This window comes from Ictidomys tridecemlineatus, chromosome 5, assembly GCF_052094955.1.
Source record: "Ictidomys tridecemlineatus isolate mIctTri1 chromosome 5, mIctTri1.hap1, whole genome shotgun sequence".
NCBI lineage: Eukaryota > Metazoa > Chordata > Mammalia > Rodentia > Sciuridae > Ictidomys > Ictidomys tridecemlineatus.
This window is the reverse complement of record NC_135481.1, coordinates 61,993,325-62,008,216: the sequence shown is the minus strand read 5'-3', so window position 1 is coordinate 62,008,216 and position 14,892 is coordinate 61,993,325. Positions and strand designations below refer to the sequence as shown.

The 14,892-nt window shown below is 34.4% G+C and overlaps 1 protein-coding gene across 5 annotated transcripts in view; it reads right to left on the bottom strand.

Annotated features, from left to right (window-relative positions):
* The window catches only part of Pals1 (protein associated with LIN7 1, MAGUK p55 family member), a 90,763-nt gene that overhangs the window by 59,566 nt on the left and 16,305 nt on the right, over positions 1-14,892 (bottom strand). For 4 of the 5 annotated variants that reach the window (XM_005322808.5, XM_013357509.4, XM_021724819.3 and 1 more), the window contains exon 2: positions 2,715-2,799. The gene's annotated coding sequence lies outside the window, so the exon portion shown is untranslated. Of the gene's footprint in view, positions 1-2,714; positions 2,800-4,116; positions 4,141-14,892 lie in introns of those variants that run through there. The other variant, XM_078050092.1, reaches the window with a different exon arrangement.

Below are 14,892 nucleotides of genomic sequence, written 5' to 3'. Positions count from 1 at the left end.
TACTATCCTGGGTTTTCGGCACCTGTTGGGAGAGTATCTTAAAATGTATCTCCCAAGAATAAGGAGAGACTACTGTGCAATAAGCTCTTCACACAGTATTCATTCATTTAATCCTCATGACAAATTTAGAAGTAGGCCCCATTTTGTAAATAAAGAATGGGAACTGAAGTAGGCCTTGAAGAGGAGATTAAGAATAAGGAAGGGCCATATAAACCAGAGGTAGAAAGACAAAAGATAGGCGAGAAAAATACAAATAAGGCTAGTTGACTAAAAAAGGAGAATAGCAGATGATAACTTATGAAATATCTTAAAACATACTTCTGATGACAGCAAGAGAATCATTAAATGTTTATAAAAGGGGGTGATTTATACATAAATTTAATTGGACATTCACCTTTGGTTAGGTACTAGGGTTAACAGAGATAAAATCCATGCCCATTACTCTAGCTACCAAAATTTCCAACAGGGACCTAGAAATCAATGTGTACAGAATTAAACTCCTATTTTCCTCTAATCTGTTCATATTTTCTTTGAACCTATTCCTCTGTTTCCAATTCTAATTAATGCTGTAACATCCATGCAGCTACTCAAAACAGCACAATGTTTAAGAAAACAGCTTCCACGCCTAGTGTTATGGCTCAAATCTGTAATCCCAGTGACTTGAGATGCTGAGGCAGAAGGCTGAGGCAGAAGGATCGCAAGTTGAAGGCCAGCCTTAGCAATTTAGCAAGGCCCTGGGCAACTTAGCGACAACCTGTCTCAAAATAAAAAATAAAAAGGGCTGGGGATGTAGCTCAGTAGTAAAGCACCAATGGGTTAAATCCCCAGTACCCAAAAGTAAAAAGAAAAGAAAATGGCTTCCAATCAGAATGCCTAGGATCTAGTCTTTGTCTACTCTCCTTTAAGTCTCAGCTCAAATATATCTGTGGAATTCTCCAATCCCTAACACATTCTTAATTAAGATAGATTACAACTATTTATATCTTTGTCTTTCTATTCCATCAGATAGAACATCCCTGAGGTCAGGACTAGGCTAATTTAACTCTGGATCTATAACACTGCTATGTTCAGGCCAAGCAAATAGAAAATTTCAGAATATAAACTCCAGCAGTGTGACCTCAGGTTCATACTCTTAACCACTACCCAATGGGTTGCTAAGTATATGACAATATCATGAAGTATGACAGAGAACAGAGAAGGAGAGTAAGACAGAAGGGAAGGAAAATAGAGGTTTAGTTCCAGACACATTAATTTCAAGGTGCCTACCGATCACACAGATTAAATTACTTAACTGGCAGGGGTCTGTTTTGTTCATCTCTATAGCCACGATAACTAAAGTAAGGGCTAAATGCTTAATCAAGTATATGAACAAATCATTCCTCTGTTCAGAACCCCTGATAGTTTTAATACTACCTAGAGAATGAAGTCTAAACTTACAAGGTGAATCTAAGCTTTTAACAGTATTTTATACTTTCCTGCATGAGACTTTTAATTTAGTCTCCTCATTTATGCCTATCCTATACCTTTTTTGTTGTTGTGACCTGCCCAAATTCTGTATGAATTATATCTCCTTTCATCTTCTACCTTCAACTCATACCTCAAAGTCCCTAATTTCTCCAAGAAATCCTTCTAGACCTCCTGGGTTAAATAACAAGCTCACCATAAAATAATCCAAAAGTCTACATTATGTTCACAAGCTAATTCATGAAAGCCATGAAATATACTGAAGTTCTTAAACAAACCAACCAATATATGTGTCCCACAGTTTTTGCATTATAATTTTTATCATTATAATTTTAAGCAGGCAATCCATAAACACTCTAGTTTGTTTATATATTTCTTTCAATATATATAAAGAGTAAAAGAGTCCTAGTCCAAAGGAACTGCACTCCCCTTCTTTAAAAAAAAAGTCTTTTTTGTGACAATTCAGAAGCTGGTAAATGACTGAACTAGAGAAATACCTCCTGATATATAAACAATAGACTATCTTATGAACATAATGGAATATACAACTTACTAATTTCCCCCTTTCAATCTCCCAATGGTAAATTAAATAAAGCAAAGTTTCAAAGGCCTATATTTCATTTTCTCATCAGAGTTCCTGCTCCCACCCCAAAAACAAATATGATAAAAATAAATCTCTACGCAGTTCACAAAGCAAGAAAATACATTTTCAGGTTGGCAGGCCAAAGCTGTTTCAATAACTTCAAACTAGTTTGAGGAGAAAGGGCTTTGCTTGCATGAATTGGTTATAGGACAAGGTAAAAGGAAGTTAAATAAGTGTCAATAAGTGCAAATGATTCAGATTGTGGGGATTGAAATAGCTTAACCAGAACAGGCCCACTGAAAACTCAGCACCAACAAACATAACCATTTGTGTAAGAGCTGGGAAACAAGACATGTCAGCAGGAAAACAATTTCCCAAAACTCGGTAACTTAATTTTTAGGCAGGGGCAAATGGAAAAGACATATTTTGTATGTATTAATATGTTCACAGTCTATACTAGTATCCAGAACTCTTCCAAATTTTTTTTTTCAATTCATCCTTCCTCCACTTCTCCAGCAAGTAATGCCCTTTGACCAGCAGCTGGGAAGTCTCATTGTAAGTGATCAGCATTCCTCTGACATTCTAAGAGGCTGGACTATTTGTTTCCATAGAAACAGCTTTGTCAGCTAACACAGGATTCAGGCCAAGAATAGTGAAAAGAACTTACATTATGCAAACTGGAAAAAACCTCGTCTACTATCCTTAGTTTCTCTTCTCTGGTTTTTCACAAAACTCAGGATAACTTTCTTATTCTGTAAAATTCAAAAATCAAATGATTAATCAAGTGTCAAAATCTATTTTTGAGGGAAGGGGAAAGGAGGGAAAGGTTAGTTCCATATGATATCCAATTCTGTTTGCAGAGAACTAGAATTTCTTAGTACAAAGTTATAAAAAGACATCAACATCACCCCTATGTCTAACAGAAGACAATTAAAATCAGTGCTGTGTATTATTAGTGCTGTTTGAATTGTCAAATGGTGCATTCATATTGAAAACAGTCTGGAAATTCCTCAAAAAGATAAACAAAAGGAAACCATATGCCCCAGCAATTTCATCCCAGGTAAAAATCCAGAGAAATGAAAACATACTTCTACACACATGCACACAAATTTGTGCAAAAGTGTCCATAGCAGCACTATTCATAAAAGAGAAACAGTGGCAAGATCCGAAATGTCCAACTGATAGAATCAGGGATAAATAAAAAGGTATATATTTATACATAAAATATTATTAGATTTAAAAAAAGAAAGAAAAAAGTACTGAAACATGCTACAACTGAGATGAAACTTAAAAAACAATGTAAGTCAGTCACAAAGGACCACATGTTACTATATAATTCCATTTATGAAATGTCCAGAATTCACAAATCTATAGAGACAGAAAGTAGATTAATGGTTGATTAGAGTTAGGGGTAGGTGTGTGGAAAGGAGAATTATAGTTGGGTGCAGGTTTCTTTGGAAGATGAGGTAAATTAATTGTGGTAAGCTACACAACTCTAAAGATCATAAAAGTAACTGAACCGTACACATGAAATGGGTGAGCAGTATGATTTATGAATTAAATTTCAATAAAGTTATTTAAGAAACACAATGAAATACTACTAAAAGCAATAAATTGGTTACAAGTGAAAAGACTGATAATACTAAGCAATAAAGAGGATGTGGAGAATCCAAAACCCTAGAGAGAATTTAAAATGGTAGAGCCTGACTGGCAGTTTCTTAAAAAGTTAAGCATATATGCTTACCATATGACCTAACAATTCCACACAAGAGAAATAAAATTATATTTTTTATTTGTAAAAATCACAAAGATCTGTAAGGAATATGCATAGCAGCATTATCAATAATACCTTAAAACTGGACACAGTGCCCTTCAAATGGTGAATGGATAAACAAAACAAGGGATATTATTCAGCAATGAGAAAAGTATATAGTTAATCATAAATGGTATATAGTTAATCATAAAACTACTGATACATCATCTCTGATAAGGCCAGAATGCTTAACATGCATAGGACAGCTCCCCACAACAAAGGGGCCCGAGTTGTGGCTCAGTGGTAGAGCGCTCACCTAGCATGAGTAAGGCACTGGATTTGATCCTCAGCACCACATAAATAAAGATATTGTGTCCACCTACAACTAAAAAATAAATATTAAAAAAAAAGAATTATTCAGTTCAAAGTGTCAATAATGCCAATCCTGAGAAACTCTTCAGTTAAACAAAGCCAACCTGGTATATATTATTTTCACTGATGCATTCAGTCATTCAATATTTAGGATGTTTCTCACATACAAAATTTAGTGAAGTTTCCTTGCTACACAACTAACAGTGGTATTTTAGCTTATTGTGTTTCAAATGTGTTAAGAATTACTGATTTCCAAATAACTAGTAAACAATGAAGCAGAAGATCCTCAGATATCATTCAATTCAGAAAGATTTAATTTAATCATTAAATGTTCAGGAAGAAACTTCAAGGGTCATCTTCACAGTAGATGGGAAGATAAGAGCAGAAGTTCACTTCATCTTATAATCCTGTAATTTTTAAAGGTCCAAGTGAATAAAAGTTCTGCTGACTTAAAATGTTTAAAAAAAAAAAAAAAAAAGAAAAAAAAGCTGGGCATGGTGGCACTCACATGTAGTCCCAGCTACTCTGGGGGCTCAGGGAGGAGAATCAGTTGAGCCCAATAGTTCAAGGCCAGTCTGAGCAATACAGGAGGACCCTGTCTCAAAGAAATTAACAACAACAACAAAAACCCTTATTCAGATTCATTCCTCATTTTACAAATGACAAAGGAAGATCCAGAAATTTTAAGTCATTTGCCAAAATTATACTAGAGGCAGAGTACAAAAAAAGAGAAAAGTCAACATGATAATGATCACCAACAGAATAGTAATAAAACAAAGGGAACAAAAACAACTGCCAAGTAAATCATCTTACACTGTCTATTTGGGTCTGAGGAAGAAAGCAAACACACGTACAGTAACATATTCCAATATATGAGCCATACCCAGCAACTGCTTACAAGCTGGCTGGAACGGCACAACACATAAAATGATAGTTAAACATTAAGAATGGCCCACACAAGGAAAAACTAAAAACAGATTCAGACAAGACATTTAATGGTTATAAATGACCATTTTGACACTCTCTATGGTGAACACTGTATTAAGTACTTTAAATATGATTAATCCTAAAATTAAAAAAAAAAAACCTACAGGTTTAAGAGTACTACTGTTATCCTGAAAGACAAATAAGGAGGCAGATTTAAAGAAGCAAAGTGCTACACAGAACCTCAAAATAAACATTAAAAAATTATAGCAGGTATTCCTGTGTAAATAGTTATATGACTATGTAAATAAATGGTTTAATGTTCATTAAACATATCATATAACCCTTAAGATCTTTATTATATAGTAATTTAAAAGTAATTATTAATGTTCATTAAACATATAACACTTAAGATCTTTATTATATAGTAATTTAAAAGTAATTATCCTTATTTTACAGAGAACAAAAGCAGGATGATTAATTTTAATGGTTTGAGTAATTAGTGATAAAGGTAGTCATAGTAAGAAAAGTAAAAATGCAGCAGCAGTAGTTAGCAGGCATGATGCAAACATTTCCCATATATTCTCATTTAATCCTTCCAACTCCTCAATTAATTTCAGTTTACAGATGGGGTTAAGTGCTGGGTATGGTGGTAGATGCATGTAATCTTAGGGACTCAGGAGGCAGGAGGATCTCAAGTTCAAACTCACCCTCAGCAACTTAGTGAGGCCCTAAGCAACTTAATGAGACCCTGAATCAAAAAAAAAAAAAAACAAAAAACAAAGTGGGCAGTGTGGTGGGGATGTGGCTCAGTGTTTAAATGCCCTGGGTTCAATCCCCAGTACCACCCCACCCCACCCCACCCAAAAAAATATGAGGTCACATTGTTTCTCAAGGTCAGAATTCTAAGCAGCAGAGCCAAGACACATACTAAGTCTGTATGAATCAACACTAAGAAAAAAAAAAAAACTTCTATTGATCATTAAGATTAATTCTCAGTTTAGTGTTTTGAGTATTTCCTAAAAATTTTTTTAGGAAAAAATTATTTTAAAGGTTGAAATTCCATAAAAAACAAAATCATAGATCCAAATACCTAATAACCACTTCTTGCTTTTTTTTGTTGTTGTTTTAAATTTTTTTTTAGTTGTAGGTGGATACAGTAATTTTATTTTAATTATTTATGTTTATGTGATGCGGAACCTAGTGCCTTACACATGCTTGGCAAGTGCTCTACTACTGAGCCACAACCCCAGTGCCTCTCTCTTCTTGCTTTTTTAATGCTTAAAACTTAGCTTTAGTTTTAAGTATTTCCAGGGAACAATGGGGCTGCATACTGGATCAGCCTTCACAAATCTGAATAGTATTGTTATAACAGTACTTTGAAATATAAGAAATACTGAGGGAACAAGAGCCATGTTCCCCTTACCTGATGCTCATGCTGGGGATGGACTGAGGACCTCATCCATGCTAGGCAATCAATGTACCTTAAACTACATCCTTATCCTCCATGATCTTTTTTTTCCCCCTGCAACCACATAAGTGGAGTCCCTATATATATATTTTGTAAATAAAATATTTTGTTTCTAAGCAGTGGTAAGTTTTGCATTTGCTCAAACCAACACAAAGTTCAAGGTCTCTGGAGATAATTAAAGACCATACTCATGGCTGCAACTGGTTAGAAGCCAAAAAGTATCAAAGGTATCAAAGAACTGGTTACTTGAACTGCCCCATTATCACCTTCAACTCCTCAGTAATAAAAGATTTAATGCATCCAAAGGTTAGAAAAGTTTTTGAAAAAGATATTAGGACTAAAAGTAATTTATAACATTTTCAAACTCACCAGAAATGAATTTTAAAACATGGTTTTAAAAAACCTGCACAGTGGCTTTTCTATATATGGCTACTAATCAAGAATATACAAGACCTAGTTGGAGAATTAAAGCAGTCTAGATAAGGAACAGAGCCAATGTAAGAGAGAAGATAAAGCCAGGGTTGATTCTGACTGCTAAACTAAATTATTTGAATTTTTTCCTGCAAGCAATGGGAGACAACAGGTTTCTGAAATCTAAATCTATACTGTAACCAGAGTTGACAAGGGGAAAATGTAAATAAAGCAGCCAAAAAAGACAGTAATATTTTACACATGAGAAGGATACAAAGGATAATTTGATAGGATTTAATAACCAGGAAATATAATATTCTATCTATCTATATATATACGTATATATATACACACATACATACATACATACACACTAACATGTATAATTCTAAAGTACTCAATAAACAACTGAACCTGTGAGAGTTGTGTAACCTTAAAATAAGAAAATCCAGAGAATCAGATCCCTCCTCTCACCCTTAGGGAGGTAGAAAAATGGGGATAAGAATTAGAAAAGAGATGATTAATTCCATTTTTAAGCATTACATTTAAAGTGGGAGTTTTAGCAGGCAGTTAATTACTAAAAAGGGCACTAAGGAGACAAGCCAAATAGTCCCATTTTCTAAATAGCACTGAAAAGTTAGATCACATGGCTCGAATGGGGTATAAACTAAAATCCAGATGGGTGAACCCTTATGTAGATCCACAGTACTATATTTCTATAAGATGATATCATGCTGATTACATGCTTCCTTTAAAAGTCTCATAGTTACATAATTCTTTTGCCTTTAAAATATGATCAGAGAAAATTAATATTTCCCCTTCAATGATTCATACTATACATGTTAATAGACTACAAGTTTATTTTAGCACCTGATTGCAATAACATCTATTGCTCAGTTACTAAAAACTGAGTTAACCAAGTAGCAGACACAACCAAGTGGAGAAATGGCAAACATAAATGTGAATTTTCCTACTGAACATGAAAAGTGAAACTAAGCTACCAACATTCCAGTTTCCTAGTGATGCTATTTTTAATAATAAAATATTAATTTATAGCTTAAAAAATGAATATCTGGAAAGTACAACAGAACAGCCCATTAGATAAATTAGTTATCCTCTTGGGGTAAAATTTAGGTAGCTTGACAATCGTATCTGTAATATCCCTAAATACATTTATAACCAATTGTATCAAATTGCATCAATCCTACCTGAGAATATCTCAATATACCCCAGCTTCTCTGTTCTCATGCCACTACCTTAATCATATACACTTTATTTCTTGCATTGCTTTTTTTTTCTTCCTTTTTTTAACAAGCTGCTTAACTAGTCTTGCAAACCTTGGTATTTCTCTCATTTTACATAGTATAGCCAGTCAGATTAACTTTCCTGAAGCACCCCTATTACCATGGCAATGTTCTTTTCAATGTTTTTGTTCCTTTTTCCTTTTGTAAACTACTGTTTACAAAAGGCTTACTGTGTACCATTCATGCACCAGGTTAAGCACCTGGCATGAATTATCTCATTTAACCTTTAAAACAGCTCTTTGTTCACTTCTGTACCTTAGCTTAGCAAAATATGCAATTTGCTCAATTTCCAAGGCTAAATGGCACAGCTGGTTCTGAAGTCTGACTCCATTGCACTTTAATGATTATTCTATAGGGCACATTTTAAATTCCTTACCTGACATTCATATGGCTCCTTCTGACTTAGTTCTAGAATACTTTTCCCACTCTATTTCTCCTTCCCCTATCTCCCAAATCAAACCAGTTGCTATTTTCCATACTAGCCCTGCAATTTCCCACCTCCACAGCTTTGACATATTATTTTATACCCAGAAAAACATTCTCTCCATTTATTTTTTTAATATGTTAAATTTTACTCCACTGAGTCTTATGCAATCTTCTTTAAACCCACCTGTTCCCAACCACAATCTACCCTCCCAATACACTTAAATCTGTCTCTGCTGTACCGTTTAATGTCTACCTTGAAATCAGAATGTTTACTAGTTTCATCAATCCTAGTAGATTACAAGCCCTCTGAGGCTTAATATGTATCTCATATCTAATAAGCTTATACTATGTGCAATACAGTCTTCCCTCACTTATCCACGGTTTTACTTTCTGCAGTTTTGGTTATCTACAGTCAATAAGAAGAGTGTAGTAGAGTATAATAAGATATATTAAAAGAAACAATTTTTTCTTCAGATAATTTTTCTTACCATATATCATCATAATTGTTTTATTTAATCATTATTATGCTATTAATCTCCTGTCTAATTTATGAATTAATCTTTATCACAGATATGTACATAAAGGAAAAAATCACAGTATTTATACAGCTTGATATTATCCACAGTTTTGGATATCTACTGTGGGTCTTAGAACATGTCCCCAAGGAGGGAATACTGTGCTACAAATATTTTTCTGAATGAAAATCTTTTTGCCCAAAGAACGACTTTTTGGCGGAGAGCAGGAGCTTCTTACTATAAATGTTCTCATTCATAATTTTACACACACAGTTAAATCAATATGGTCTTCTAAGAAATGGTAAACTGGCCATCAAACTTAAAATACATTCAAAGGTCGGAATATCATTTAACAGAGATATGTACACGAGAGGATGAGTTATGGCCATTCGTCTTCCATCAAGCATGTACTTTCCTTTGAAGCAATAAGAGTTGATTCCCAGCACAACAAAAATAAATGATGAGAAAGAATAACAAAATGTTTTTGCTTCAGTATCTCTTCTGGAGACAAATGTTCTCAAGACTTGAAGAACCACAAAGTTGGTAAAATGAACCAAAGGTTAAAGTCAAAGAACCTTAAGGTCTAAATCTATTTATGAAATACAGATATTCCTAAGTTAATATGAAGTAGAAGTGCATTTAACAGATTGACTCCTTAGAAAAGTCCCTTTGTGGGGCTGGGGTTGTGGCTCAGTGGTAGAGCGCTCACCTAGCATGCACGAGGCACTGGGTTCGATCCTCAGCACCATACAAGTGTAAAATAAAGATATTGTGTCCACTTAAAACAAAACAAAACAAAATATTTTAAAAAAAGAAACGTCCCTTTGTTTTTATCCACCTCAAAAAATAGTCCATTATTTTAGACATTTCTTTACTTTGGATAAACTAAAACCAAGACCACAGCAAATAGAAATACAATATACATACATAGAAATAGGATATGGCTGGGGGGTTCATCTCAGTGGTAGAGTATATGACTAGTAAATGTAAGGCCCAGGTTCAATTCTAAGAGCCAGAAAAAAAAAGGAAGACAGTAAAGAAGAAACAGGGTATATGTATACATAACATATATACAAAAAACATCTAGGGTAATATTTATGACAATGTTAAAACCACACAAACCCATTTTTCTGAAGGAAAGAATCATTAAATAATTTCAAAGAGTTATTATTAAGGCAATATTCTGAAATATTCACTCAAGTTTAAGGTTCCATGTCAAGCCTCCTGCCTATACTCATCAAAATCTTTTCCACACTAAGAGGGAACCCCAGAAAGACCTATTGATGTTTCTGACTTAATAATCAAGTCCTAAAGCACTCATTTTTCTGTACTACTTACTTTGTGATTAATATGTCCTACCTCATCTACTAATAGTGGCTCTTCCAGGCCCTGCACAGTGCTGTATATGCTCACATTATAAACTTGGTACCTATTGCATTAAATCTGAATGAGTATTTAAACAATGGGTGGGGAATAGAACTATTACTTCAAAGTACTTAATAATCCAAGGAGAGAAATGTCTGCAAATTCATTAATGACAATTATAAGGAAGTAAAAGTAAACTGATACAAATAATCACTAGCATAGTGAGAGCATTGTTTTTTAATTACTTTACAAACTGAGACTCTGATACACTTTTGTGTTGTCTGTACAGTTGTGTAAAAAACCCCTACATATCTGAATACAGTTTTTTTTAAAAAAGAAAATAGCCTCATAAAACTTACTAGAAGACTAATTCAATGCCTTACCCCCTCTACCTGAGTTCTGCCTAGAGAATCACTGCTTTTTTTGTTTTCATTTTTTAATTGATGCACTGTAGTTGTACATAATGGTGGGATTTGTTATCACATATTCATATATGTATACAACATGACAATTTAGCCAATATCACTCTTCAGAATATCCCTTTTTCCTTCCTTATTTCCTCTTCCTAGTCCTTTTCCTCTATTGATCTCCGTTTGACTTTCATGAGACCCCCACCTTTCTTTTCCTTTTTACTCTCTAGCTTCCACAGGAGAGAAAACGTATAACCCTTAATTTTTTAGTTTGGCTTATTTTTCTTAACATTCAAGTACCATCCATTTTCCTGCAAATGACATTAATTTCATTTTTCTTTATGGCTGAATAAAACTTCATTCTTCATTGTGTATCTGGGGGGAGGGGGTTCCAGTCTGGCTATTGTGAATGGTGCTGCTGTAAACCTGGGTATGCACATATTCTTAAAGTATGATGACTTCAATTCTTTAGGATAAATGCCAAGAAGCAAATAGCTCGGTCATATGGTGGTCCCATGTCTAGACTTTTGAAGAACCTCCATACTGATTTCTATGGTGATTGTTCTAATTTACAATCCCATCAACAGTGTAAAAAGTGTTCCTTTTCAGAAAATCACTTTTAACTTAGCTGTTTTCATCTTGAATTTACCTCCATATTTCTAGCAACATGCATAGAAAGAGACCACATGTATATCTTATGTACACACATACACACACACACACACACACACACACACACACGCCATTTCCTGTGACTTTTTCAATCACAGCTAATATCTGTTGACCATTTTCTATAGAAGACGAGAATTAACTCTCTTATTACCTCTTCCAATAAATTATATTTCATTTCTTTGTTAAAGTACTAACATATCCCCACATTCTCTGGTAGAAGAATCAATATATTCAAACTAATCGAGTAATCTATCATTTTCTTCTTTGTGTTTGTGTGTGGGATTGTGGGATGGCTTTTGGAGCCCTCCATCTTCCTCTCTCTACTGGGATATTTTCCCTTTGCTCAGATCCATTGATCATCCTTCTCCATCTACTCCAAGTTCTAGAAAGCTGATTACAAAGACTTTGTGACCTATATTCTCTTATCTTACAGAGAAAAGTATCCATTACCTATGGGACATACTCACTTACCTATGGGAAGAAAGGAAAAGGTCTCTGGGTTCTTCATTCTTCCAGTTTCCTCCTATGGTCTGGCAAGGGTTAAGTTCCTCTAAGGTCCCATCAAGTCAATCTACTTCTATAGCAATAGCTCTAGGTAAATTATAGTAACTATTCCTCCCTTGTTCCTTCAAAATTGAGCTTAATAGGTTTCCTGCTGTTGCTAAGCCTAGGCTGGTTCAGGATCCTTTGTTAATTCCTTCATCATCACCTACACCTTTGTGAATAGTCTTTTCATTAAACTCTCTTCCATTACTGCAGTTGATTTTACCACACTATACTGCATGGAATCCGACAGATAATATTCCAATGAGAAATCCTTCTCTCAATGTTTAGCACTTAGAGCCATCATTTCTTCATCCCAATCCTTGAGAATTCTCCTCACACATCCCTCCTCTTTCTTAATCTAGCCTCCTCTTCTTGAGAGTCCTCCAAGAATTTCCTGATAAAAGGGGTAATTTTTTTTTTGAGATGTTTATATACTTGGTAGTAGAGCAGTTAACATCCTGAGATATTCTATTGCTTCCTTGCCCCCTACCTGAATTCCTTATCTTTTTTTTTGGGGGGGGGGTGATGCTGGCAGTTGAACCCTGAGTCTTGTACTTGCTAGGCAAGCACTCCACCACTGAGCTATGTCCCCTGACTTTTGGCTGTCTTTTTTGTTGTATTGCTCAAGGAAATATTTATAGTGAAATGAATCTTTTCTTCCAACTGGAGTAAAAGAAAAACATGGTTGCAAAAATAGTTATTTTGTTATAAGGTTTTGTGTGTCTGAGTGAGTTATCAATAATGCCCACCCAGTACTGGGAGCTATACAGGGAAACAAACATTATGTATTGTTGACTCTATAAAACAATTCAATGTTTTGGGAGGGCAATTTTGCCATATCTACCAAATATTTAAAATAAACCATTGCTAGGCTGGACATGACAGCACTTTCCTGTAATCCCAGTGATCTGGGAAGCTGAGGCAGGAGGATCACAAGTTCAAGCCCAGCATCAAAATAAAAAATAAAAACAAATAAAAAGGACTGGGGACATAACTCAGTGGTAAAGTGCTCCTGGGTTCAATCCCTAGTACTTCTCCCAAAGGCTGGGGATATGGCTGGTGACAGGGTGCCTAGTGAGGCACTGGGTTGATACCTAGCACTACAAAAAATATACTTAACTTCAGATTCATGATTCTGATTGTACTGATTGTTTTATCATGTCAATAACTCACACAGACCTCAAAGAATCCTAATTACTTAACTCATACAGCTGTTTCTTTGTTCTCGATGTATTCCTTACAGATTTTTTCCTCCCCTCCAATTATTTTTCCCAATACATGTTTCTAAAGTTTCAGACCTCTTTAAAAACTTTACAAGACATTCCAACTTCTGATTTACAGCTTACTAGAGGAAAAAATATGCTCCAAAGGTCAACAAATTAGTAGATGATTACCTCTACCTAGATGTCTTATTGGTATGCAAATAAAATGGGGGAGCAGGAATGCATTGTCACTGATGAAATAGAAAATAACCATTTTAGAGTTATCAAAACAATATTAAAGAATATTAAAATTAAAACTAATAAAGACTTATATCTGAAGTTATCTATAAATTAGAATGAAGCAGTAGCAATGTAGGGCTGGCTGTGTCACCAGAAGAGGAAAGGAAAAGAATCTGACAAGGAAGACTGAAAAGAATACAAATGTCACTGAGTTCAGAATCCAATGAATTTTTAGTACTATGGTACTAAGATATGAGTAATGTTATGTTTTTGGCCAGACTTAAAGGGGAGGAAAACATGTTGGGATATCTTAAATAACAAGAGATTAGAATAAAAGGTCATATAGACGGTTATTAAACTGTAAATTCTATAATTTAAAAAAAGGGATAACTAAACTACATTTTCATTCAACATTATAAGTACTCACTTGGTACAAAACCCTGGCACACACACACACAAAAAAAAGTTCCAAAGGCAATCTTTATCCTTAAGAAACTTAAAATCTAGCATGGACATCAAAAGTAAATAACAACAACAACAACAAAAAACAACCCCAATACAATTGTAATACTGTTTGATAAGTGCTGTACTAGAACTGCAGAAGATGCCCCAAGGGTTACCTTCAAAGGAAGAGCATCCTAAGAGAATTTGCATAAAGATTATAAGGCCTAAGATAGATAGGAAAGGCATCCATTATGCAAAAAGAAAAAAAATTAATACAAACATATTAACATTGGTAAAATTCAATGCTTTATCCAAACAAAAGAGTTAATCATTTCAGTAAAATGAACTCTGAAACTATATCATTCTAAATGTAAAATGTAGGCTGCGGGTATAGATCAGGGCAGAGTACTTGCCTAGTATGGATGAGGCCTTGGGTTCAATCCCCAGTACCACAAAAAAAGAAAGAAAGGAAAGAAAAATGTGTAATGAAAATTACCTAATGAAAAACAACTCCACATAATGCTTAAGAGTCAAACAGAAAAACTGATAAAGCTGAATACTTACACAAGTAGTTTAAAGTAAGGCAGCAAACTGCTTCCCCATTGACTTTCACTATTATTTCAGAGATGAAAAAACTGACCTCAATGTACAATTACTATATTCATCACTGACTCAGATTATGACAACCAATTCCACAATTCTATAAAATTACTGAATCAAATTTTTATAATCATACAATCTACTTAAAACATATCTAAATTCAACCGCTCATCACTATTATTACAGTTTG